The sequence below is a fragment of the Mytilus galloprovincialis genome, chromosome 2 (assembly GCF_965363235.1).
Source record: "Mytilus galloprovincialis chromosome 2, xbMytGall1.hap1.1, whole genome shotgun sequence".
In the NCBI taxonomy this organism is placed as follows: Eukaryota; Metazoa; Mollusca; class Bivalvia; order Mytilida; family Mytilidae; genus Mytilus; species Mytilus galloprovincialis.
Window position 1 is genome coordinate 59016640 of NC_134839.1, and position 27935 is coordinate 59044574.

Here is a 27935-nt window from a genome sequence, read left to right on the forward strand (position 1 = left end):
CTTTATTATAATATGACGTCCTTGTTACGCGTTCTAATTATCACAAAATATGTTTGTTACATGCGCACAAATTTACTGTTTACATTTTCGTTATTTTCAATGCTATTGTAATAAAATTTAAACATTTTCGCAACTTAAATAAAGTTTTATTATATATTGTTTATCAAACAACATATATATATCCTGCTTTTTGTTTTCAAATTTATTAAATATGAAAATGTAATGTACAGATTACACGGTGAGGAAACAAGAACAGCCAATGATTTAAATTGATGTGTTTCCTTCGGTTTCAGTTTGCAACCCGGATTTGTTTTCCCTCAATCGATTTATGACTCTTGAACAGCGGTATACTACTGTTGCCTTTATTTAAAAGGTATTTTCGTACGCTTCGACCTATAAAAAACTATATTTGTCCTATTAGAATAGAAATAATTCCTTCATGTCATGTTCTGCGCTCATTTTTACATGGGTAGGCATTATATTTTACCATGTTTTACATCTCACTAACCCTCTGTGATAAATGTAATGCCTACCCATGTTAAAATGAACACAGAGCATGACACGAAGGTCCAGGATTTTTTTTATAAATGAGACAATATTTATATACATAGTGAATCAACAAAAGAAGCAGTCAAACTTATCTGTTGCATTCATTAAAAGACCCGTAGGTTATAATATATAATGTCAAGTAGGATGGTAAAAGAAGAATTAGATCCGACGATATGGGATAATTCCTCATTTTTTTATATATTTTTTTTATTCAGCAACAAATTACACTTTCTGCTGTTAATAATATATTTCACTAGCCCAGCATTCCAGTGGAGAGTCCCTGTTTGATAATTCCACATTCTTTACGCATTTGTTATGTTTTGTAACGGAGGGATTCGTTGGTTGATCTGTTACAAGACAAACTTCAATCCTGATCCATCTCATCCTGTTTTCTACTGTTAGTCAAAACTTTCTGTTTTAATTTCAAAATAGAAACAGTTTTCCTGGTTAATTGTTAAGTTTGAACGTGAATCAAATACTAAATATTTGACATTAGATGTAGGCAAAGAATCATTTTGATATCGTGTTCTGCATTTGTTCCATAAAAATAACAATCTATATATTATAATTCATTTATTTTGATGATTGCTTTTATGACAATGTGATCAAAAACAACTTTGAGAGAGACTAAGAGTGATTGGTAGTTTTAAAATACAAAAGATTTTATATGTGGAACGAATAATATCCTTACACAATAAATACAAAAATGAATATCTATAGTTTATTAAATATCTGTTTAAACATATTTTTTTTGGTTTCTATATGCAAAAAGGGACGAGACACAAGTTAATCAAACTTGTATAGTCTTTTTCCACGGGAATAAATGTAATGAATTTATACAAGTAACATCTGTGATTCCCTTTATTCACTAACTATATACGTGTTTGAAGAAACTACTTTATTGGTTATTACACTCGAAAGTTTCGAAAAATAAATCGCCTTCAACTAAAAGTATTTACAAAAATTTGTCTATTTGATATTTTGGAATAAAATCATATTCATTTTGATAAGAAACCTGATTTTTTTATTTATTTTCTGGAAGTATATTAACACAAAAAGAAGAAGAACTACACAGAAATTACTTTTTAAAATCCTGTTTCATTTATTTTCTATTGTACATGTACAAATTTTTCTGGATTGAAAAACTTATTTTCGTAGATATTTGATTTCGTCGTTTATATTGTTAAGTCTGCATTCAAGCGGATGCTTCGTTGAATCTAAACAATTTAGGTTTATCTTTATTTACTTACCCACGAAAGTCGGTACCCAACCAATAATAAGGCATACACAGTATAAAAAAAATCCCTTTGTCAGTATAGCAAGGGTCGGATATAAATAATTTATCGGTCGTCTCACTGCCTATATCACTCTGCTCAGCTCTTGATATTATTCCGTATCAAGGCTTCGTGACGTCAAATACTTTGACCCGGCCTTAATAACTTTGACGCGGACATATCAGCGACGTCATAATGTTTGAACTACGTTGATAAGTTTGACCCGAACTTATCAAGTCAACTTCCGTTTGCTGTTGAAACTTAGAAAACACTTTAAAAAGACGCAAATACCGCCCGATAAATCGATTATCAGGTTATCTGCGTATTGATATTGTAAAATATCAGCTGCTCGTAAAAAAAGCAGCGCTCACTCGACAAAAAGCTTCACATTGTGACTCGCAGCTGATATTTTACAATATCAACATGCAGACAACCTGATATTTTACAATATCAACATACAGACAACCTGATAATCGGTTAATATCGATTATTCTTCACAAAGATGTCGTCCTATTCCTTGTGGGTTTATATCTAGGAAAAAGATCTAAGAATATAATGAAAAATACTACTGAACAAATGACGATAGATCCTACAGTTCCCATGACAACTGAGGATTTTCTATTATCTCTTGCTGATGTCTTTGATCTCACGTAGGCTGATAGTGTTTTCTTTTCCATTTTTAGATCTCTTTCTGCCTCTTGCAGTTTTCCTTTTAGCTTTATTCGAAGGCCTTGTCTTTCTGAATATGTACCTAATGCTGTCCAGTTAAATCCGTGTTGGCAATGTCCTGAAAAAGATGTATTGTATGGTATTTTATAGATAATTTGAGTTTGAATTGTTAACATTTAATGCACATAGTTACATCACAATTGCTCTGTCTGTCAATTTTGTTGAATTGTGTAGCTTTTTACAATCATTTTACATGTTTACAGTGTCCATGGCAACAGCGGAAATTACGATGTCAAAACTGTAATCTTAACTTACCAGTTAACATAACTTTAAGTTTCATTAATGTTGGGCCTTTTTGAAAATGTTTGAAAATGTTTGCTGTTTCCTTGGTTACTGAGTTTATTTCTAAAATTCTAACAACAGTTGCAAAATAGACCTATACCGTGTTATATATTCACGAAGTTTCTTTTGTTTGATCTAATGTTTTTTCTGAAAATACTGCTTGAATCTTTTTTTCCATAGGAACAATGTTAAACTTTCCCCTTGCTTTAATGCCCATGGCAGCCATTTTGTAATTTCTAAGTTCTGTTAGTACATAATGGCATCCCAGGCAAATTTTGCATGAAATAGAAAGCACATCCTTTCGAAATTTAATTGTTTCATGCAAATGTTTCTCAAACATGGAATTATTTTGTTGAGAAATTACAGAGTAAAAAAAAAAAAAAAAAAATTGGAACTGTAAATGATAAAAATGATAACATACCATATATACGCTGAACTGGTGTTGCTGTATTTGTAGGTATATTGATTCCTGTAAATGTTGATATATCGGTTTGATCGGTGGTTTGCGATTGTGACGTATTCAGTCGTTTGGATAAACTCGATGTTACTAATGAAATGTAAGACGATGATGGCTTTAGGTATTGACTGAAATGTTTTGAATTATAATCTGCCGACGATTCAATAATTTGATCAACGGTTGTCGGTAGAATCTGTGTTGTTGATACATATATTGTCGTTGTTTCTGCTATGTCAACTGCATACGATGTAGATATTACATGTGTTATTGGAAAATCTGATATTGTCTCTGATGTCATCACGTCTTGTTTCAACGTTGTCGCCTCTTTTAAAATGTTTTGGGATAAAGTTGTTGTTTCTCTGAAGGATGAAGCTTGAATCACTGGATCTGTATACGAATAGTTAACTTTTTTAATGGAATGAAAAAGTGAAATAAAAATATTCATTCCTTAAGCTGAATTTGTACATGTCAAGAAGCCGAATTTCAGAATATCTGTTTTGAGTTAAAAACGATGCTAATGTTTTTATTCTTATTGTATGTGTTGTTTAAATTATCTACCTCTATAAATGTAGTGTTTGATTCTGTTTCGAATATAAGTTCCCTTTTTAAAAAGTGGACTAGAGTATGATAAAATGGTTAAACAATAAGTTTTATTAAAATGATAATTTATAATATGAACGCTTCATTGTTCAAATAATTTTAAAAATTGGACGGTCAAATTCAAATTTGACTCAGTCTAAACATAGTCTATATCCAAAATGCAGACTTCTTGATCAAAGGAATGGAGCCAAAACCAATACAAACGGGCTTGTGAACTGGTTATATTTTACTAATATGCATGTAATACTAAATGTATGAAAATTGAAAGTATAATAATAAAATGTTGTATATCTGCTGGCTATTTATAACGATATAAGCTCAAAATAGTAAAATATTTTATATCCATTTTCCTAAATATTTTCAACTGTGTTCATAATTAATATATGTGCCGCCAACCTGTCCAATTGAAATTTGTGTTAAAAAGTAAAGAATATGGCATTTAAAAAATCGCTCAGCAACAATAATCGTGTGCGAATGCTGGCGCTACTGCTTATTTAAAAAAATGCTGTTTTAAATTTTGCTAATAGCTTATCTAACACAGGTGTTAATTGTCATAGTCGTTTATGGGACATTTGTTTGGACACCATACCTTTGTATTCGATTCTGTTTTTCAACTGGCCTGAATCGATCATTCCTGATGAGTCTTAGCTAAACGAAACGCGAGAATAATATTGAATTACTAATCTTAAAGAACGTTGCATCTAAGTATTAAAAAAATTACAAATCACAAACACACACACACATCGATGTTAATAAAGGATTAGAACGTCAACAATTCACTTCTTATGCGTTTATTAACTACACCAGATATCCGGAACAGTTTACATCCATTGAAATCTGTGTGCACATTTCATCCTGTTTATATCTGAAATGGGACGTAGGTTTCAAAGTGTTTTAAACAGGAGAATTTCCCTAAAAAGTGAAACATTTTGATATGTTAATCCCTATAATAAATACATGTTAGATTTTGGTCGTAGCAGGCATGTATCAACTAACAGGTATGTAATATCAGGATAGAATGCAAAATATTCAGAGTATAAAATCTCAGGATGGATGAAGAAGGGGATGGTATGTAATTAAGTTTGCCTTTTGAAAGAACTGATTTCATTTACGGTATTGACTTATTGGTCAGTGTTCATACTTGTGTTCCCATGTTTGTTTGTACATGGTGTTAATATTAGGATTCGAGTGAGGACATTTTATGACATTTTGTGCTAAGGAATGTATTACATGGTGCTTAAAATAATCTGCAAGATTCAAATCTGGACCTGTACTTTTCATTCGTGTTTGTGAGAGAGAAATTGGTGCTAATATTATATTCTGTTGGATTCGACTCTGGACTTTTCTTTCCTATAATGATTAGGAGGACGAAACATGGTGCTAATATTGTTCTGCTGAATTCAATATCGAGTATAGACATTTTCTTTACTTTTGTGTAAAGGAGTGCCTAACATGGCGCTTATATTTTTCTGCAGGATTCGATAACATAATTTCCTTTATTTTGGTGTTAAAAAGGATGTAACATGGTGCTAAATGAACTCGAATATAGTAAAAAAGTTGAAAAGGCCAAATAACGTTGAAAAGCAATGAAGAAAACCGAAAAGTGTTGCCAAGTACAGCTAATGTAATATGATCCCGAGATATAAATCCTTTGTATATCGAAAAAGTTTTATAAACAGTTTATCTATAACCATGACCTTTTGAATGATAATGCATGTCAATGTCAACACAGAAATGCAGACTTAAGTTATTGTGCAGGATTCAATCATAGATATTGTTGTTTCTTTTGTGCTTGGGAGGGTGTTGTCTTCGTCAAACCTTTTAGATTAGACTCTGAAATTTTAAGTCAAAATAAAGATTGTTTTCTGCGTATTTTTTTTTAAAATAACAAATAATGTAGTGTTTAAAAATATCATTATACATGATATAACAATAAAGGAGATGTGTTATGATATGTCAATGCGACAGCTTATAGTCAATATCGACATAAGCATTACACAAGATTGCATATGTTTAAGGTCAAAATAAGTTATTAAAATGAGAATGGAAATGGGGAATGTGTCAAAGAGACAACAACCCGACCATAAAATAGACAACAGCAGAAGGTCACCAACAGGTCTTCAATGCAGCGAGAAATTCCCCAACCGGAGGCGTCCTTCAGCTGGCTCATAAATAAAATATATATATACTAGTTCAGAGATAACTTAAATTGTTGAATTTGATAATATAGTTTTTCTTTCTGAATTATCTGACTTGACTTGGATACACTGATGTTTGAATTTCAATTGTTCAAATAAATCCTAATAGTTAAGAATAAGACGCTCTCCGAAGGAAAAACAAGGAAATGGAAAATTCGAGCATCATCTCTATAACAATATTTGCATATGCTACCTTCAAACAACACTGGATTTTTATTTTTGAAATTTAAACACTACACCTAATCTCTTAATATCGTAAATAATACCAGTTCTATTTTGCGTATGAACAGTTTTAACGTTCGATATTTTATCTCGATATTTTTTGAACCTGTAAAATTGGTAGAATTGGTACAGGTCTGACGAACTATATTAGAGGTATCTGAATTTAAGATTTTTCATTGATGAAACAAAACATAGATCAATCAATATTCAATGGTCTTTTGATAATTATCATGTGTTTTTGCCCCAAAATATGATTTTTTTTTTTATCCAATTTGGTACTGATCAATGGATGTAAACCTGAAAAATAATTATTTCATTCAGACAAATAAAGAACAGTTTCAATTTTTATACAGAATGTTTTCACCTGTAAACATAAAATATGCGATATATTTCAGATATATACTTTACACCATTGTAGTATGTCGTCCAATTATATAACACAGTAAAACAAAGAGATTTTACATATGACATGTGCTAATTATTGGTTACGGACCCAATTTTGATTCATTGTTGCAAGTCTTTGCCATTAAATATATTGTATTACCTTGACAAACACCACAGTATTTCTTACACCACATCTTCGCAGTTCTTGGAATACATTGTATTTGTTTGATGGGATATATTTGAGAACAATCATTTCTGCTGTCCTTGCAGTTTGGTGAAGATACTGAAAAGTAAAAAGCACCTCAGTCAAGAGCTTGGATATGTATTTGAAATACGGTTGAGATACCAGTCAGAACAGGTTACTAGAGCTGAATTTGTTCATTTCTTGGGTTTCAGATATCAAGCAAAAACTTACTTGTTAAGACTAAACGTGTCTTGTATGTCTTTGCTTTTAGTTGAAAATATAACTTTACCAATGTTCTATGCAACGTCTTTTGAACACGAATGTACTTCGCAATGCCTATTGAACTTGTTACCATTAAGAAAATTATGCCAAGTGAAACCGACAGTTCATGAGGCCAAATCGAAGAGGATTGAAGTCATCAAAAAGCACATATTGTTTAAGTCCAAATGACGATATAAAAGCAAGCGCTAATGTCCTATGAAAAAAGTGCAAATGTCCTATGAGAAAGCGCAACCGTTCCATGCCGCTGCATTTAATGAAATTGTAATAATAAATCTCGCATTTTTATTCAGACTTCCAAAATCTTATTATCAAATACACCCAATAATTAAATAATTTACAGTAAATGATTTTGATGGTGGCGAACTGTTTAAACAAATTAATATAAAAGTAAGAAGATGTTGTATAATTTTCAATGATTTTTGTTTCAATTTATAATAGTTTCAAAGCAAAAACAATTACGATTTAGAAATATAAAAAAAATTAGTTACATACAAATTATCAGTCTCCGAGGGGATCATCACCCCAGTAGTCGGCACTTGTGTAATTCATAACATACCTTTTTCTTAAATTTCCTTGTCAAAATTGGTATGATATAACTAAGAAACTACAGTATAATTTCTCTCAGACGAAAATGACATTTGATAGATTTGACTGTGTTTTTTTTCCTTTTCGGTCATATATACATATAGCTTCTTGAGTGTTCAAGTGGCTTTCAAATCTACGGGTTTGAGAGTTCTGATGAAGTTAAATCCAGATAAAAAAAATATGGAGATATTTCAACTAACATATCATATACAAGTATAAGAAAATGACAAGTTTTCAAAACTCAAGGTATAACTCTAAGAATTTAACTCACCACATTCTACGTGAAATAGACGACATATTAAATAAATCCAACATGCGGATACAACTCTCATGGTATTTCAATATATTTAGATTAGATAGTGATGGATCAGAATATAACAGCGAGGTCTAATCAACATTTACATAACATACGAATTACATTTTTATCAATTCTGCAGCAATTTAAATTCAACGATGTCAGTCATAAGCTTTTCAATGGAAAATCGATGATTTTATGTAAGGTCAGATAATTTCTAGGTAACTACCAACCTATCTAATTAGGGGGTTGGCACGCATAGTCATCGATATTTCTGAAAGTAAGCTGAACAAAATTATCACACGAAAAAGTAAAATAAATGTAAAAACAAATGTTGCAATGCCATGGTTGCTATACCAATTAAGTCAATATATTTCCTAACATTTTGTGGAATTCCGCATTGAAAACAAACAGCTACTTTGCTGTCAATTTAATCATAACCAGACATTTTTAATGACATATGTTTATAACGTTCAGAAACATAATGCCTTACAAACTAAACAGCAAGGGTATATTTTGTCTCAACATTATCATAACATAAAAAATAGATTCATTTTTAATTGTATTTGTGAAGGTCAATTATATACATTTTGCAAGGACAAAAAATAAATGTTTTACCTTCACCTCGATAAATATGAAAGCATCAATGTTTTTGTCAAAACAATTACAACAAAATTTTGGGATTCAGTGAGCTATATTGGTTGTTATGGCAACCAAAATGTGTCACTTTATTTTTTTTTCTACTTCAGAAACTTGACCGTGTTGAGATAACACATCAACAGTTACTTATCTTGAATGCATATGATCTGTATACAATTGCACATTAAATTACCTTGGAATTGAACATAGGTCAAAACTCTTCGATGACCTTGCACTTTAACCTGGTGTATATTATTTGTTTTTGTAGAATATTTTATATTTAGAAAGAAACATACGATATGCGATAATATGTTTAGCACGATTGAAGCCACTTATTTGTTTAAAGATCAATCTTAAGTGGTCAAGGTCATTTCAAAAGTGATTAGCAGCCACTCAACCATGTAAACATATTATGATTAAATTGGCCTGTATATAGACCATAGTTTAAACGTCAGGAGTGAATGCCATTACATGTCTTTCGAAACTTTTTATTTACAGTGAAATGATGCAAAGCAACCATTTATTTATATTGGCAAGTGTCAAGCATATATTTTCGATTTCATTGGCACAAACATCCGAAAAAAATGATATCAAACATGTAATTTTTCTCTAAATTACGGGCATACGATACAGTTACAGGGGAAGTAATGACGTTGCTAACGTAAAATGTTATTTTAGCGACGTCAAACTGTGACATATCGGGAAAAGATGCATTTTTCGACTGATTTTTATCATTCAAACTGATTTAATTTGAAAACGAGTGCATGGACCCCTATTTTTTAAAACGACATTTTGTTTCATTTTGCAAGGAGATTATGTGGACCAAATTTTATAAAACAATAAATAGTGCAATTTTTTTAATTTCATGAATGTACAGCAAAAATGACCTTTTTTTCTCATTCCATGACCATTTGATAAATATGAGTTATGTTTGAATTAAAAATGCATAAATATTGAGGATACTTATAAAAAACAGAAATTACAAATTATTTAACAAAAAACAATTTGTCTTTATCTTTTGAAACAAAAAAGTTATGCCTTTCTTTCGAAAGAGAAAATACGGCCACAAATCCGAATTTTGAGCAAATATACCAAATTTCGACCGCATTTAACTCAAAAAGTAGCACATGAAGGTATATTTTTTATTACATATTTGATTTAATCAGGTAAAAAATAGTCTATATGGAAATTTTTATCAAAGTGTAAATACGGGATCAAAACTGTATCGTATGCCCTTAAGAGTACTCAGTATGTAATAATTCATTGTGTTATACAGACCTGAATGTATACATGTATAACACAGAAAAAGTATACACTTATTTACTGGTTATGAGGACAATATTAAGTTTTTTTGTCCCCGAGAAATCGATAATCGATAATCGAAATGGAAGTAGTTGTGTGATGAGTGGTAAAATAAACTTGGCATTGTTCGAATAGCCATAAACAAAAGTGTTTTATTATATTAAATGTATGGGATAATGTTTGCTTCAAGTAAATAGGTCTTACCCAGTAAATAGTCTTTAAAATCCATTAACCGGTAAATGGCATTTTAAGGACCAGGTGAGGGCCACCGCCGGGTGCTGAATTTTCTCGCTGTGTTGAAGACCCATTAGTGGCCTTCGGCTGTTGTCTGCGCTTTGGTCAGGTTGTTGTCGCTTTGTAATATTTCCCTTCCAGCAAACAATTCGCCGACACGTTTTCCGTATGTAGTTACTCCAGCGTGACCTTTCTTGTAAATGATTCGATGATCGCAATACGCAAATGCGAAGGCTAAAACAAAACGTAAACATCGCTCCGTCATCAAAATAAACTATTCTTATAGTACATGTTCTACATGTGCTTACCCGAATATGCATGCTTCTTGGTTGAATGTTCACAAAGATGACAATCGGTAAACTTCTGATTCAAAATACGACCACTTATTAGCTGCCATATTTTTACAACAACACTAACCGATTGAAATTATATTGTGACGGTTATACGAAATGAATGCGTTAAAAATGATAAAAATCGTGCACAGAAGACTAAGTTTATGACATAGTTATGCAATTGTTCAAGAATTAGATAAACATTAATTTTCACCGGTCACTTGTTTCATATGACTTTAATGTACAGACAATTCATGATCATACAGCAAGTCTTTGTCATTAATATGAAAAAAGGTATATCGTTTGCATACGGTTCTTTTGATTGATAAGCATCACACTTGAATTAGAAAAAAAAAGACATGTTTCCGGATTCAAAACGCTTTAAAAAAAAATTAGCAACATATTATGCTATATTATCAGCAGTTAAATGATAAAAAAATAGACGCTCCATTATTGAAGTTTTATGTTTATAATGTCTATATTGTTGATTGGTCTCTATTAACAAGATTTAAAAGGTGACATGCATTGTCATTGATGAGTAAGATCCCCATAAAGGATGTCAAAACCCGCTGCTGAAACGAATGAAACTTGCAAGCTATGAATTTAATTCTTAAGTATGTCAAAAGCATCAAGCCGGCAAATAAACTGAAATTCATAAATTATCACACATATGTGTTGATGTTAAAAAAGAGGGACGAAAAATACCAGTGGGACAGTCAAACTCATAAATCTAGAATAAACTGACAACGCCATGGCTAAAAATGAAAAGTGCAAACAGACAAACAATAGTACACATGACACGACATAGAAAACTAAAGTATAAACAACACGAACCCCACCAAAAACTAGGGGTGATATCAGGTGCTCCGGAAGGGTAAGAAGATCCTGCTCCACATGTGACACTCGTAGTGTTGATGTTAACTGTTACAAAGTATTTGTCAATAGTTCATCATAGTAGTGTCAACCTTATAGATTTCATTAACTGAGAAAAATGAACGTTAATACAAAACGATTAATTACTTATCAATCATGCCCAAATTTAACAATAATGAAACAAAGGTGTCATTAAAGCAATTGAAACTAACTTTTATATTGGAAAAAAAGCCAAACAGAAAAAAAGATAGAAACATATTTTTTTCTATTAGACTGTCATATATATATTTGTTTTGACCTTGTTTAATTGATATTAACTCAGTGGGAGAGATTAACCGTTTGTTTTGTCACGTAAATGTTATAAGTGTTTTAAAAACATGTGCTTTGTAAAAGTTAATCGTACAAAATATCATTTTTTAAGAGTGTTTACATATAAATTGACATATGGCTAGTTTTTATCTTTACCAATAAATAAGTAGAATGTTTGCTTTCATAATACTGAAATAAATACAGATTTGAGGATTTCAATAAAGTTGCCGATGTTGCTCTGGACTACTGATAATTAGTAAGCACTGTTTCTTTATATATTTATGTATAATTACATGAAACTTGTTGAAAATGTATATATTTTAGAGCCATAAATAAAAAAAAAAACATTGAAATTGATCATTGTTTTTTTTATGAGTCCAGTAGGATAAAAAAAAATGAATAAAACCTATATTATCACAACATCAATATAAATAGTAAATCAACAAAAAATAAATGACCCTTTGGGTATGATATATAAAGTCAAGCCGACGCTTTGAATTGGGACAATTCCACATTCTTTACGCATTTGTAATGATATGAAATGTGGGAGTTCGTTGGTGGATCTGGTTCAAGACAAACTTTCATCCTGTTTTCTACTGTTAGCCAAAACGTGCTTTCTTAAAAAGAGAAACAGCTTTCACGGTTTATTGTTAAGTTTGAACTTGTGTTAATTATGAAATATTTGTCACTAAATGTAAGCAAAGTATCATTCTTTTTCGTTTTCTGTGGTTGTTCCATAAAAAAAACAACACTATACATTTCATTTAGTTGATTTTGATGATTGCATTTACGGAAATAAACCCCAAAACAACGTTGAGAGAAACCGAGAGTGGTTTGTAGTTTTATCAAAGCAACATATTTTAATTGTGGTAGAATAATAACCTTGCACAATAGATTTAAAAAAGGAATATCTTTTGTTTAATAAAATGTACAAATAAAGCTGGAAGTTTTACAACAACAATGTTTTTATAACTTGATAATATTTAACTGACAAATACACTGAGTTTGAGGAAAAGTAACATTTTATCTGCGGTTCAATATAGGTACTAACTATATACACGTTTCAAGAAACTAGTTCAATTTTTATTTCTGTGAAGAAGTACAATTACTTACAAGAAAAGTATAGGCAGGGTTTGTCAGTTAAAGATATGTGTTAACGGTCCATTTATAGTGATGTATATGAAGTCCTTTCTATTTCCAGTACACCGGTCATATATTTTTCTTTTTTGTTGGATTGTACACTGATCAATGCTTTAAATATTTGGCATTCGTTGAATGACCATTAAACATTCATTGTTCATCATAGTATGATATTCTTATCGTTAAACATACTTTGTGTAAAGTAATAACATGACAAAAAAGTTTACCAAATGTTGAAATGATGTTCTATTAGTTGAGTTAGAAGTGAGCATTTTCTGTAAATTTAGAGTTTTTTTTATGTTAGAGTTACAGTATTAAAAAGTTAGGTATTTTTTTTTTACCCCTGTATTTGGCTTTACTTTTCATTTAACTTTGTAATATTTCCCATCTCACTTAAATCTAACTAACGATAATGAACAATTTGATTAATGAAATATTACTGACAGTGCACTCAATCTATCATTTATGATTCGACAACGATAGTTGTTGGGATCATTATGTTTTCCGGTATCAACGCTCGACCTTCCATCCGGTATCAGATTCATAGATATAGGAAGATGTGGTATGATTGCGAATGAGACAACTCTCTATTAAAATAACAATTATTAAAAGTAAACCATTTAAGGTCAAGGTACAGCCTTCAACATGGAGCCTTGACTCACACCGGACAGCAAGCTATAAAGGGCCCAAAAAATAAGTGCGTAAACCATTCAAACGGGGAAACCAACGGCCTTATCTTTATAAAAACGAGAAACGAAAAACATGCTGGGTTCAAACATGTAACCGGATAAAATCTAATTATTTTCAACACAAGAAATATCAATCAACTTTCTGAAGGAAATTTCAAGATCAGCTTGAAATTTAAGTAGAGAAAGAATTACTTAATAGTATGCGTCAACAAATACACCAAATGTAAATTTTAGTCATCTCGAAGGAAAACAAACTACCAAGACTGAATTGAACCAAATGAGTGTTCTCGGTTGTCGTAATTATCACAACTTTTCCATCATAATGGTTTCTCTCAGCTGCTCCGTTTATCCATGATACATCCATTCTATTTTGATTTTTTGAAAGAGGGTTTTGTTTTCAAGACTTTGTTCAAAACATCTAAAAACTACTAAAATCTAATATTTTTTTGGGAGGTATTTCGAATAAAAAAAGTTATCAATAATACATTTGATTTGTGACGTCGACGTAAATAATGAGCAAACTCACCTTAGCTCAAAATTAAGAATATTGATAAATACTTGTTAAAAATGCCTTACACCTAACCCCAAATTTTACAAATATTTAATAATTATACCACTGTTAATGAAAATTTAATGAATAGAATGAATAAATTACCTTCTGACATATAATAACCCCCAGATTTGATAGGAATCATAATTGCTAATAGGTTGAGTTTTATAAAAGAGGGACGAAAGATACCAGAGGGACAGTCAAACTCATAAATCGAAAATAAACAGACAACGCCATGGCTAAAAAAGAAAAGGACAAACAGACAAACAATAGTACACATGACACAACATAGAAAACTAAAGAATAAACAACACAAACCCCACCATAAACTAAGGGTGATCTCAGGTACTCCGGATGGGTATGCACACGGGGGGGGGGGGGGGGGTAACTTCCTATTATTGGGTATACGGGGATGTGCCAAAAATATGGGTCATAATTTTGCGAGATTTTATATAAAAATGACCCTCCTTTTTAAAGACATTCTATATTAAAATGCATTTACGTTTGATAACTGTATATTGATTTGGGGTATGATCTACATATCATATATAAATATGCACCAAACGATGTCAATTCATAAATAAAAACTTAAGGGTAGCTGGTATATTTATTAATTTTGAGTGATGATGAGTTTGTGCTTATATAAAACAAAATGTATAAGCATGGGTCATATTTTAAATATTGTATATAAGTATAGGTCATTCTTTCTTAAATATTTATATAACTATAGGTACTGAATTTCAGTGAATGTTTTATTAAAATGGGTACGTTTTTTAGGCAAAAATGGCACACCCCTACCAAAAATATATCGAAGTTACCCCCCGTGGGTATGCAGATCCTGCTCCATATGTGGCACCCGTCGTGTTGCTTATGAGATAACAAATCCGGTAAGTCTTTTGCTAACAAATATTTTTTCTTGTTTGTGTTGGTTTATCTCGTTCGTGTGTTGTCAGTTGATTTTTTTTTTTACCTCTAATGCTAATATTAAGGATCCAGAATGTCTATTTGAGCGCTCTGGAAGGTCTTATGTAGACAAAACGCGCATCTGGCGTACCATATTAAAAGTCTTGTATCTATAATTAAATTTTACAAATAACTACATTATTATTAGCTCAGATGATATAAACGCAAAGTACAACCGACCATTTCAACAGGCGACGCTTTGCCTAATCCACAAAACATTTCGCATAATGCACTTTGTTAAACAAGATCTGTGTCTCTTATTCTAATCGAGATTTTTGTTTTAAAATTAAACTAAATAGTTATCCTCTCTGCAGCTCTGTAGTTTGCCACTAGTTGGTAGGTGTCGTGATATTGATAATTTTGAGTTATTATGTAATGTTTTGGATTAAAATTTTATGTTTTTGTCATTATGAGGGGACTTGATTTAACCTAACCGATGCAACTGTTTGTGTTTTCTCATCTTGTTCAAAGTGAACAAAATAAACAGTTTAACTTTACAGTCGCAATAAGGCATTTTATGCACAATCGTAAAATTTACTCTCTTTCTTAAATAGTAGCAATTATTATTTATCATTTATGAATTATTTAGGCTACTGGCGTATGTTGTTTTTGTCTGAATAATAATGTGTTTGTCTGCTTACACTTGCTTACATACAAGAACGCCTCTTTTTGTTTTGAATGATTACTAATACGTGCGTTTTATTTTCAAGAGTGTAAAGCACGTTAAAACGTTCTTACATAGCATCCATTTAGCTTCATACAAACATGTACAAAATATACCACCCAGGCCTTCTCATAGATCCATTGTAAATATTTTAATTATTACTTATGTTTCATATTTGATTGTAGTGAATGCATTTATTTGAACGATACTGCTGTGCCAGTTTCTTGTATTTTTCAACTTCACACTGTGTGACAGATGTTGATGAATCGATGGATTTTGTTTACTGAGAAGAATTGGAGGAAAGATTAATTTTAACGTGTCAATAAATTGTTAAAAAGACAGTTTTATTCCTTTTAATGCTGATAAGACAATGTCAGTTTATAGTTGACTTTTAATTTGTCGTAGTTGTTAAGACATTAGCAGTTTTTAACTTTCTCCTCGTTTTAATCAGACTTAATACTTTTATGAATCTGAAACTTTTGAATTAAGGATCATCTTTCGGTAACTCCAAAACTGAGATATCGCATATCGTTTAGGGGGCAGTTCATGGAGACAATAAAAGGACTTAGAACTGTCCCCCTCTGGCACAGATATCTTCACTACCAGCTATATAGTGGAGGGTATGAAATGATTGCGTAGGGTTCACTCTTGTCGTCGTAGGAATTCCCTCAACTATTGGTATTAAAAGGGAGGTGTAATCTCCGCATTACACGTAATTCAGGTTGTTTGGATATGAAAAATCGGAGAGACATGTTTTGCAGAGGTTTGTGTAAACAGAGGGGGGGGGGGGGTGTTCTCCGTTCAGTCCACTTTTGTACGCAGGATGGATATTTTGACACGTATGTTATCATTGACTCCCCGATATGCTCTTTTCAGTCCTTTGGCTATCGGGTTGTTTTTTTCCCTGAAACTGGTAGAATGTTTTATCTGCAGCCTACCAATATCCACACATACATATGTTTGTACACATATTACTTGTTGTATTATAAGTGATAATATTCTGTATTCTTTCTACACTTTGTATTGTTGATTTTTCAGCGCCAGAGGTCCGTTTATAAATTTTCTGTTTACATAATGTGCTACAAGCAACTATCTGTTAGATACCATCCTTTATTAAGTACAATGTCTTTATACTGAGACTGTTGAGCATTTATATGGGTAAGTTTATGTGTGTGGACTCAAAAACATAGAGCTGAAGTTGGATGATCTTACATACACTTTTATTAAATGAATCAAATACGAAACACCAACGTTAAAGGTCCATTGATTGTGCTGTCGTATGAATCATGCTGCGATCGGGTGCAGATATCAATTCTTCCGTATCCTTTATGATCAACAGCTGATCCCGAATCTACTACCTGTAAAACAACAACAAAACTTTTCATATATTTTTTGTAAAAAAACTAAATGTATTTACTTTTTTATTTCACGAACGGGTTAAAATCAAAAACAACTCTTTTTTTATGCTTCTGGTATAAAAAAAATAATTGAACTATTGTTATGTCTACTGTTAAGTTGTTCATTTATTATGTTTTATTGCATTGGTTTAACGTGTCACATTCAAATGCTACTGAGGAAACGTTATACCATACTGGGTAATCTTCTTTCGTTTCTTTACTGTACATATAAATAAAATTAGGCAGGTACATTTTCCTATATATTTTTATCTTCACACTTTACAATATATTTAGGTGGCGTTTAAGGGCTATACGTTTTTGATTTTCAGATATTTTTCCCTCCCTAGGGCCAGAGTAAATAAAAGTATCCTTATACATGTTATTAGATACGTATTTGTGTAATCCTTTGACTCACAATTCATACAGAATTTTGTTGTTATATACAAATAGAAAATATATCTTGCACACTTCATTAATTTCACATTCAAATATATTGATAATGTAATATAACTCAGTAACTAACATTTAAAGGAGGTGTATCCCCATATATTACAGTGAACTTTGGATGAAGTATTATACTTAAAGTCTGCTTCATATATTGATCTTTTGAACGATATTAAAATGGATGGTCAACTTCAAGATAGAATGTATGACACAGTGATGATTTTAACTCTCAAATTATCAACTTCCCAACTTTCTCTGCAGTAACATACACTCCGCTCTATACTATTGCGTTTGCCATTTAATCCATACGATGTTTTGATTTTAAATTTTGAAAAGGAACTTCCGTTTTAAAATTTCCTTGGAGTTCGGTATCTTTGTTATTTAACTTTTTACATATCTCAATTAATGTGTTAATACACAGCAAATGCTTCAAACCAGTTTTTAAGACGGAAAACGGTTGAAACCGTCACTAAATAGTTGATTTGATAGTATGTTTGATACATTGATAAGTTTGTATACTATTACTAAAAAGAAAAGATGTTGAATAATTGCCAATGAAAATAAATCCACCAAAGACGAAATGATGACGATATAAATAATTATAGTTTTAGTACCAGTACAGATATGTATATATTATAAATTCAATTATTATCAAATCCTTATTTGTAGTTATTGTATTTCTTTAAGATAATTTAAGACACTTATTTACAGCTCTTACCTTGAAGGGAATGACTCTATTGTATTTATGGTTTAACTGTGGGATACAAAGACTTTTACCATAAAGAATATGCGCGTATCTATCCATTGCCACACTGACCCATTGAGCTTTACCTTCGAGAAAATCCTTGAATGAAAAATCAAATCCAGTAAATAGCTGATTTCGTTGAAATAACTGGCTAAATAGTTGTTAGTGTATTGAATCATTCAGATATTAAAAAATCACTGTCGTTTTGAAAATTGATGAACTAATAATTTAAAATGTAGAAATGACTATAAGAAGGAATGAAAACTAAATGTATTATACAGTCTAATTTTGTGTGAGGTAACTATAGAATCGTCTATCCAAATGAACATCATAATCGCTGTAAACATAATTAGTAAAAATAGACAAAAAAAAAAACCAAACAAAACAAAACATAACATTACAACTGACTTCTGGTCGTTAGATAAAAAGGATAAAAATAATTGATTTGACAGTTTTAATAAGCTCCAATCAACGTACTTGAAGGGTATGTAATGGATGACCAAGTCTGTCATAAAATCCACCTCCTATTGCATCGGCAGCCGGATAATATCCAGTACCGTGGGAACTATATCTGTGTCTCCCAGAGCAATCAAGTGTATCTATATAAATGCAATAAACAAACATTTCCTTAAAGATACACACGAATAGCGTTAAACTCCTTGATATTGTAATATATTGTAATTTATATTTTATATTGTTAATTAGGTACCACACTGTATACAGTTTTCTTGCTTTCATCACATGCATACTTGTCAACTACATTTTTAGCAAATATGCTTTAGCCGTTTACCATGTTTACATCATCTTAGTTTGGTCAACTACATAATATTTATACATCTTTCAATGCATTTTTATTTGAACTTTTCTTATTGAATTGTAGTCAGAGAAACTGTTCTAAAGCAGGTTAAGGTGAAGGTGATAATGGAAAGCAAACGTGGGAGGGCTTTATAGCCAGTCAAGGTAATTAAAAAAACATAGTTTCAGAAATCATCTAAGACATACGAAACTAAGAAAGTGTTATTTTCATTCATAAAAACTATACCTGACGCAACAACAGAGAAACACACTGCTAAAAGTATTTTTGTCAGCATCTGAAGTAAAATTAAATCAAACATAGCAAACAGATACAATAAATTAACTGAGGATATCAATACAATGTCAGGTTAGATTAGAAAGATGTAGTCTATAATGCAGAAATGAATAACAGTGTGCATGCTATAATGATAAGAGAACTTATTTTCAAACTGTAACTCTGTTCTGCTATTTATTGCGATCTAATGTAGAAAAAATATTTCGAATAACGTTTGTTTAAAAGCATAAAATAAACAAATTTTAATGCACCAGGTGAACAAGCAATGTATTGTCGAGGCCAGCAAATTTGATATTATAAATCATTCAACACAATAAAATTATCAATATATTCAAAACAATGCTGCAAAATGATTTTGAATTGGATATAGGCGTTTTTGACAGATACATTCATATAACAATAAAATTATTTATTTACCAAAATGATGTTTATGAATTAGAGAAGCGACTTTTTTTATTCGTAAATGCAATTTAAAAGAATGGTAAAAGTATAAAAATACAATTATCCAAATACTTTTGATAAACGCTGCAACAACATAAAATTTATACTAAGGTTTTCAAATGTTTCTTTACAATTGGATTATATGAATGTCCTTCAGCTGTAGATCTGTTTATTTCTAATAAGCATTGTATGATCTACTAACGTCAAACTCATAAGCAGATTAACTTTGAAGGATTATAATGTGGTTTTTTTTATCAATGTAAATTTCTGTCAGTGCCATAATATTTATATGATAACTTGTTTGAATAGATTATAATACAGATTATCATTTAGAGTGAAACGTCGAAACAAAAGTAGTCCTGAACATACCATAACGTTGTCTGAGATCTTCGAATTCACACAATTTGTTGATATATCTGCTTATCGTGGAACAAACGTGACAATCACAGTAAACCTTGGTAATTGTTATCAGGTTATAAGTTCAGACTCTATCTTTGGCAAAGATAATTCAGACTGTATCAAATCATTATTATCACATGAATAAGTTAAACTGTAACATAATTCCAGTTAAGATATGAGTTATAAAGTTTGGTATTTATATATATATATTTATATCTTAAGGATTATTTCAGTCTCGACATACGTGGAACCTTGTGATGCCATTTCAAATACATGTTGAGTTTAAAATATGCATGCATATACTAATTTGTACATTAAATATGCTTCTAAAAAAGTACGTTTCTATTTGTTAAATATCATGATTTATGGTATGATTTTATAATTTTTTTAAATCCCAAAGAACAATTGTTACACGACTGCATTTTTAATGCAGATTTAGGGTCAACCACAAAGTAATGGCTTTTTGTTCATTTTTAGATTTGCCTGCATAATTTGTTTTCAATTCATCAACTCCTTCAGAGATCCGATACCCCGTTACAAAAACTTGAATGGGACGATGCAATGGACTTCTTTTTATCGGAAGTGGAAGGTGATGGTTTTTGCTGTGATTATAGCGTAGCTTGCTTCAAGATTTGGTTTGATTGTAATATTCGTTTCGTATCACATCAGATTTATTATAATCTGCAGTTGTTAAAATACGACAGACTACGAAAAGTCAGTCAGTAAAGCCCTACACAGGCAACGGGTATCCTATTTAAAACCTAGGACCCAAAGATCTCTGTAAAATATTATCACAGACGAGGGTCTTCCCTGACTTTAGACTCAGCCGCATGCACAAATGTCGGGTTTAACTATTGTTCTTGACCACTCAAAAATTACTCTAAGGTCTTTCGCCAACAGGAGCCCTGTATCTGGTATGCCTAGACTCAACGAAATTACATGTTTTATACGTATTGTGCAGGTTGACTGGTCTCCACTTTTGTTAAAAGGGGGGGGGAGATACCAGAGGGACACTCAAACTCATAAATTGAAAACCTTATAAGCCATGGCTAAATAAAGAACACGACAGACAAACAAGTCTACATAAATACAACACAAAGACTAAACAACATAGCCCTACCAAAAACTGGAAGTGATCTCAATTGCTCCAGAAGGGGAAAATCTTACCGGGGAACTGAATAAATTTAGGATATGATATTTTTATCGTATAGCTTCTCTTGATAACAATTTGTTTCAGTAAAAATATGGAAATCAGTTTACCAGTTTGGAGTTCTGAAATGGTGTTCTAAGCAGCCTCACTTTCCCCCCGATTGACCCAAATAATGCTTGAAAGACAATCACATCTGGTTTGTGACATTAAATATGTTTAGGAAACTTCATTTCAATCAAAGGCGCATAAATCAAAGTTGAGTATCAAAAAATTCAAAGATCTAAATATAATTGATTGAATATCTATTGATACAATTTAGACCGAACCAATGGACAAAAAATAAAAAAAAAAAAACTGTCGCTCCATTACACTTTATTTAGTAGGTCAATGGAATACCAATGTTATGTGCCCATTGATTGTGTTGTCGTATGAATCATGTTGTGATCTGGTACAAATATCAATTCTTCCGTATCCTTTATGACTGAATGCAGACCCTGTGTCAACAACCTACATAAGTAAAAAACACGATATACAGAGATCTTCACTGGAATAGCTGTACCAATGAAGATATTATTTAATAGCAGGTGTAATATTTTTGTTAAATAAAAAAAAAAAAAAAAAAACAGAACAAAAATAAAGAAGATGGTATATACCGACTTTCTATTGTCAAAAAACATTACCCCCTAACGGAAATTATTATGTTATTGGTAATACAATATAATAAACGAAACAGTTGTTAAGCATGTAATACTATGAGTAATGATTCAATATATCAACAACAAAAAAGAAGAAACATTTATCTGTTCTTATTTGCTAGTAAGACGACCAGAGAAGAACTCACCCTGAAAGGAATAACTCTGTGATATTTATGGTTCAATTCTGGGATGCAAACATGCGTTCCATAAGGTAAATGTAGGTATCTATCCATTGCAACACTGACCCAAGACGCTTTGCCATCAAGGAAGTCCTTCAATTACAAATATGTACTGTTGCATAATCATCTTATAAGTGCCACTAACTAGTAATCAATTTACGATAACTGAAATTTTTATTTTCTCGTAACATGTTGATTTCACATGCATGCTTAAAGAGTTATTAACGTGCAATGTGTTTCATAGAATTTAATAACAATTTCAGTGACGATGACGCGATGACCCCGAGGGTATCATCAGCCCAGTAGCCAGTACTTCGGTACGGGCATGAACATACGGATTTTTTGTGTTATTAAAATATGCTGTTACAAAATGTAAGAAATTATTATAAATTAAGGAATGTATCTCCCTCATGCACAGCTCTGATTCCTTTCACGGATTTGGCTATTCTTTTTGGACATTTTGGATTATAGCTCATCACCTTTTATATAAGCTTTGAATTAAGTATTTTGGCCACGAGCATCAATGAAGAGACATGTTTTGTCAAAATGCGCATCTGGTGCAGGAAAATTGGCATCCTTAATGTTATCATAATTAAAAATAACAGGTTTGCATATGTAGAAAATTCACGTCAAGTGATACATACAAAAGAAGATTTGAAATTACTGTTCTAATTCTATTATATTCTAATGATCAAGCATAACAAGAACAAATATCTAATCAAGATTACAATAGCCAAGCATATATTTAAGGGAAAAACAACATTCTCTTTTAAAGATAAAATTAAAAGCATAGGACTTACTTTTGTGTGAATTGTCGTTTTAGGTGTAATATGCAGAATTTTTATGTACCAATGCATAAAACAGGAATTTTATTGAATTTGAAAAAGGTTATGATATCATTTTATTATGATAGTTTACAAAGTTCTGTAAAAGGATGACACATACAACAGAAATCTTGTATTGTGAAGGAGGATAAGCATATTAATCCTGTCGCAATATATTAAAAGTTAATATGTTTTGAATATCTGTACTTTCTATCCCATTATCATATCCTTTTCCATTAACGTCAACAGAAATTGATACCTTTTCGTCTTTTGTGCTTGTATCAAGACAGGCTGCCTGGGCCATGTTTCATTCGTTGTAATTTGTATTCGCTACTTCTGTTTTTCGAATGTTGAGTATTGGTCTATAGTACTGTATGTTGTTGTTTTTTTGTTGTTGTTATTATTAAATTCATGTTCTACATGGCTATGTCTCATTGATAAATATGACAGCTGTTTTTCAGTCGCTTTATTGGTTGATAGCTTTTGATTTTGTTAATTATTATGTAATTACCCCCTTTTGAGTTTCTTTAGAGTTCGGTTTTTATGTTAAACTGATTTTTTTTTAAATTAGAAAATGCACGCACAGATAATAAAGTATATATTTCATATTCATAACATATAATTCTATAAACGTTAAAAATATTAGTTTTCGATTGCAATGATCTATCAATCAGCTGCTCAAAAGATTTGTATAAAAAGGAAGTTCCAAGCATCAATGTACTATTTTGAGCTCAAACTCACTTATCCGCATTGCTACATTTTTAAACATGTCAATTTTAAACAACTTACTACTTTAATTTGTAATGTGGTTTTCAGAAAATAAAACTTTATCGAGTGTACTATACATAGCACATTACACCTAATTTTTTTTGCATTTTAGGTGTAATGTGCTATGTATAGTATACTCGATAAAGTTTTATTTTCTGAAAACCACATTACAAATTAAAGTAGTAAGTTGTTTAAAATTGACATGTAGCATGTATAGAGTACTAATTTAAAAATCGACATATAGAGAGGTGATACATGTATAACACCCAGGATATATATGGCTCTTACTTAATTGGAGTTAAATTTAAGGTAAAATACTAAGAAACGTGTAAATAATTTTGCTGAACAAAGAGGTGTTTTGACAATTATAATTTTATTTAAAAAACTTACATTTATATCAGTTAACTATCTCAAAGTTTTAGTGAGATTAAAAATGGTTATGCAAACATTCGTAACCTACTTGAAGTGTATGTAATGGATGTCCTTGTCTGTCTAAAAATCCTCCTTCGATTGGATCATCAGCTGGGTAATATCCCGTGCCAGTGGCGCTGTATCGATGTTGTCCAGTACAGTCAATTGTTTCTACAAAATTTAAGATTAAGTCTGTACTTCCTATCACTTGCTAATAAATATACAAAGGTTGTTGTAAAATTGATATATCCACTTTTATAAATATTTTTTGTTTATAGCGCTTTTGTAGATTTATCTTCATCAAAGAGGGACGAAAGATACCAAAGGGACAGTCAAACTCATAAATCTAAAACAAACTGACAACGCCATGGCTGAAAATGAAAAAGACAAACAAACAACCGCACGCATGACACAACATAGAAAACTAAAGAATAAACAACACGAACCCCAACAAAAAACTAGGGGTGATCTCAGGTGCTCCGGAAGGGTAAGCAGATCCTGCTCCACATGTGGCACCCGTCGTGTTGCTTATGTCATAACAAATCCGGTAAATAGTCTAATTCATCAAAACGCTCTAACTTAAGATTTGAAAACCAGGGTTGTACAAAAATGTAGCAAAATCTGACGCTATATGACCAATAGGACTTAAAAGAATCGCCAAATTCATCAAACTGGTTAATTTTAAATGAGGAAGTTTGAACTTGACAATTCGTAATTCATCAATGTTATATAAATATTTTTCGTTTTGCAATTGAAGGTACACAACAAAAGACAATCTCATATTTTCTGCTTTAAAAATTATGATTGTTGTATATAATTCCATATATTGAGTCTAAGCTGAGCATAATTTATGGACACCGGTCTGTTATTGAATACTGTTTAATGCATCTACATATATTTTTGTTAATGTAGTTTTAAGTTTGCTATAGCTACCTCATTGACGCTAACTTCCTACTTTGATTTTTTTTTATACTAAGGTTTTTCTAATTCAGGAATAGATTACCTTAGCTGTATTTGGCAAAACGTTTAGGAATTTTTGGTCCTCAATACTATGATGAGTTTATCTACATGTATCTCACTTTATTGATAAAATAATATATTTCATAAAATGAGGTAAACAGATAATGTTCTAATCATATCGTTTAAAATGGAATCCAATTGAGACAGATAATTTGTATACAATAATTGTTACCTGAAACAGCAACAGAAATGCACACCGCAAGTATGAATTTAGTCAGCATCTGGAATCATAAATGGTTATTGAAAAAATGTTGGAGTTATGTATCCATTAATTACATGTTTAACAAAAAGTGAATTTTAAGTGTTGAAATGTGAGCCTCAATGTACATTTCATTCTTTATAATGTAATTCAATACGTACATTAATGTAATTGCAAATTATTTGTTTGAGGCTTAAAATTTTGTACAACAGAAGCGCATTTCTTCTAAAAAAAATAATCAGTGACACTCAAATAACATAAAATACAGTTCTATGTTAAAGAGCATAGAAAACCAAACATTCCGATAGGATTTGTCAAATACAGTCAAGGTAATCTATTAGTTTTTGGGTGATATCCTTTTGACGTGACTCTGTACCTATACATCCCGGTATTGTGTTATTGTTCTATAATAATTTTAGTATTCCTGTCTTTCATTTATGCTGATGTGCTTTGTCTATATGACTTTTTGTGTTTCTTTGATACATCCTGCCATTGTGGTATTGTGCTATTAAGTTGTTGTATTCTTGCCTTTTATATTTGCTAATGTGCTTTGTAAATATGCCTTTTTGTGCTTCTTTGTTACATATTTGATTGTTTTTAAAGTGATTAGATCATAACATTATGATTATAACACAATGTTGACTGCTGTGCCCCTATTTTGGATATTTTGACAAATTATGTCTGTTTGTTTTGTTCTCAAATCGTTGTCAATATAATGGAATTTGATTTGACTGTCATACAAGTGAGAGGTTTGACTAGCTATGAAACCAGGTTCAATCGACTATTTTCTAACAAAAAGGTCCAAACCAAGTCAGGAATATGACAGTTGTAATTTATTTATTTGATGGGTTTGAGCTTTTGGTTTTGCCATTTGATAAGAGACTTCCCGTTTTGGGTTTTCCTCGGAGTTCAGTATTTTTGGGATTTAGTATTTCCTGGGATAGAAAAACATAAGTATTCATAGTATTGTAAACAGTTTTTTCATGATTATGACCATTTCAAAATAAGGAAAATGTTATATGACTGCTTTCGTGATTTTGTGGGGTTTAAAAAATATATCGCTTTTTTACTTTGATAGTATTGGAATTTGTTGAATGAGTTCATACAAACACTTTTTGAATAAAACATGAAGTCATCCATTCCACTATTACATGACATCATTTTATTAGATAAACAAAATTTGATTCGTATTAGTTCTACTATATATGAAGATAAGTATCAAATAAAGGCAACAGAAGTATACCGCTGTTCAAAACTCATAAATGCATGGACAAAAAACAAAATCGGGGTAACAAACTAAAACCGAGGGAAACGCATTAAATATAAGAGGAGAGCAACGACATAACACTAAAATGTAACACACATAGACAAAATCCCACGAGAATAACAAATATAACATATATATATATAACATCAAAACCAAATACATGAATTTGGGATAGACAAGTACCGTGACACGTCTTATCGCAATGTGAATTTACACTCAAAAATAAGAGAAAACAAACGACACAACGTTATAATGTAATACACACAGAAACGAACTATAATATAACAATGGCCATATTCCTGACTTGGTACAGGGCATTTTTAAAGGAAAAAATGTGTATTTAGTATTTTAAAGCTACAGCTGAAATTGATAATAGAGAATGAGGGAATAAAAACTCTACTACAAAATCAAAATCTAATTATAAATATAATCTTTATAAAGATGTATAGTTGTCCATTTGATATTCAAAAGCGATAAGGGAACCTATAGGAAACCCCGAACTATTTAGATTTTGTTTGTTTGTTTTTAAATTGTTATCTAACGTCATTTTCAGCGACCTTAGCTTTATCATGACGGCGGTTTTCTATTGTCGGAGAAGACACACCGAACTTATATACATTTTCATTTATAAGCTACACTGATAATAGTTTCTATTATGGGTTTTAATTAGACATATACTTCAGTGTAATTCTGAACATACCTTCAAGTTATCTCAGAGGTCGTAGCACCTTTACAGATATCTAGTATTTGAAGGTCTTTTTCATATGAAACAAACGTGACAATCAGTGTTCAATTTTATATCAGATTAGCCATGTAAGTTCATTTCTTATCTTCGACAGATTATAGAACTATAAGTGTGCATATGTTTATAACAATAATATTAAGTATATGTCAATTACATTAAATGTTATTTAAACAGTACTCGTCCATTCTTTTCTTTGACTTCCGACTTCTTCGAGATCGAGATCTCGGGAAACTAGTTGTTGCTAGACTGTTGATGTTATGCGACAGTGCCGTTATACCTCTTTAACATAAAAGTATATCTATAATCACAATATATTCAATTATTTTCTGAAAAAGTTAAATAATCTCTATTACATTCATATGATATACGATTTATCTTCCTCTTCTTTTTTTTTAAATTGCTGTTTTGGGCAATCTTAAGGAACT

The 27935-nt window shown here is 31.1% G+C and overlaps 3 long non-coding RNA genes across 3 annotated transcripts; all 3 read right to left on the reverse strand.

The window, feature by feature from the left end:
* Positions 1-1070: 1070 nt before the first annotated feature.
* Positions 1071-8122, reverse strand: LOC143062324 (uncharacterized). Its single transcript, XR_012974688.1, has 5 exons — positions 8018-8122; positions 6856-6978; positions 3256-3678; positions 2290-2610; positions 1071-2257 (listed from the first exon to the last, which is right to left on the reverse strand). It is a non-coding gene; the product is annotated as an uncharacterized LOC143062324 (long non-coding RNA).
* An 8817-nt stretch (positions 8123-16939) lies between these two features.
* Positions 16940-20377, reverse strand: LOC143062325 (uncharacterized). Its single transcript, XR_012974689.1, has 5 exons — positions 20223-20377; positions 19365-19413; positions 18800-18921; positions 18296-18421; positions 16940-17094 (listed from the first exon to the last, which is right to left on the reverse strand). It is a non-coding gene; the product is annotated as an uncharacterized LOC143062325 (long non-coding RNA).
* Positions 20378-22355: 1978 nt separating this feature from the next.
* LOC143063983 (uncharacterized) lies at positions 22356-27558 on the reverse strand. The gene is made up of 3 exons (XR_012975151.1): positions 27466-27558; positions 24329-24450; positions 22356-22369 (listed from the first exon to the last, which is right to left on the reverse strand). It is a non-coding gene; the product is annotated as an uncharacterized LOC143063983 (long non-coding RNA).
* Between the last annotated feature and the right edge of the window lie 377 nt (positions 27559-27935).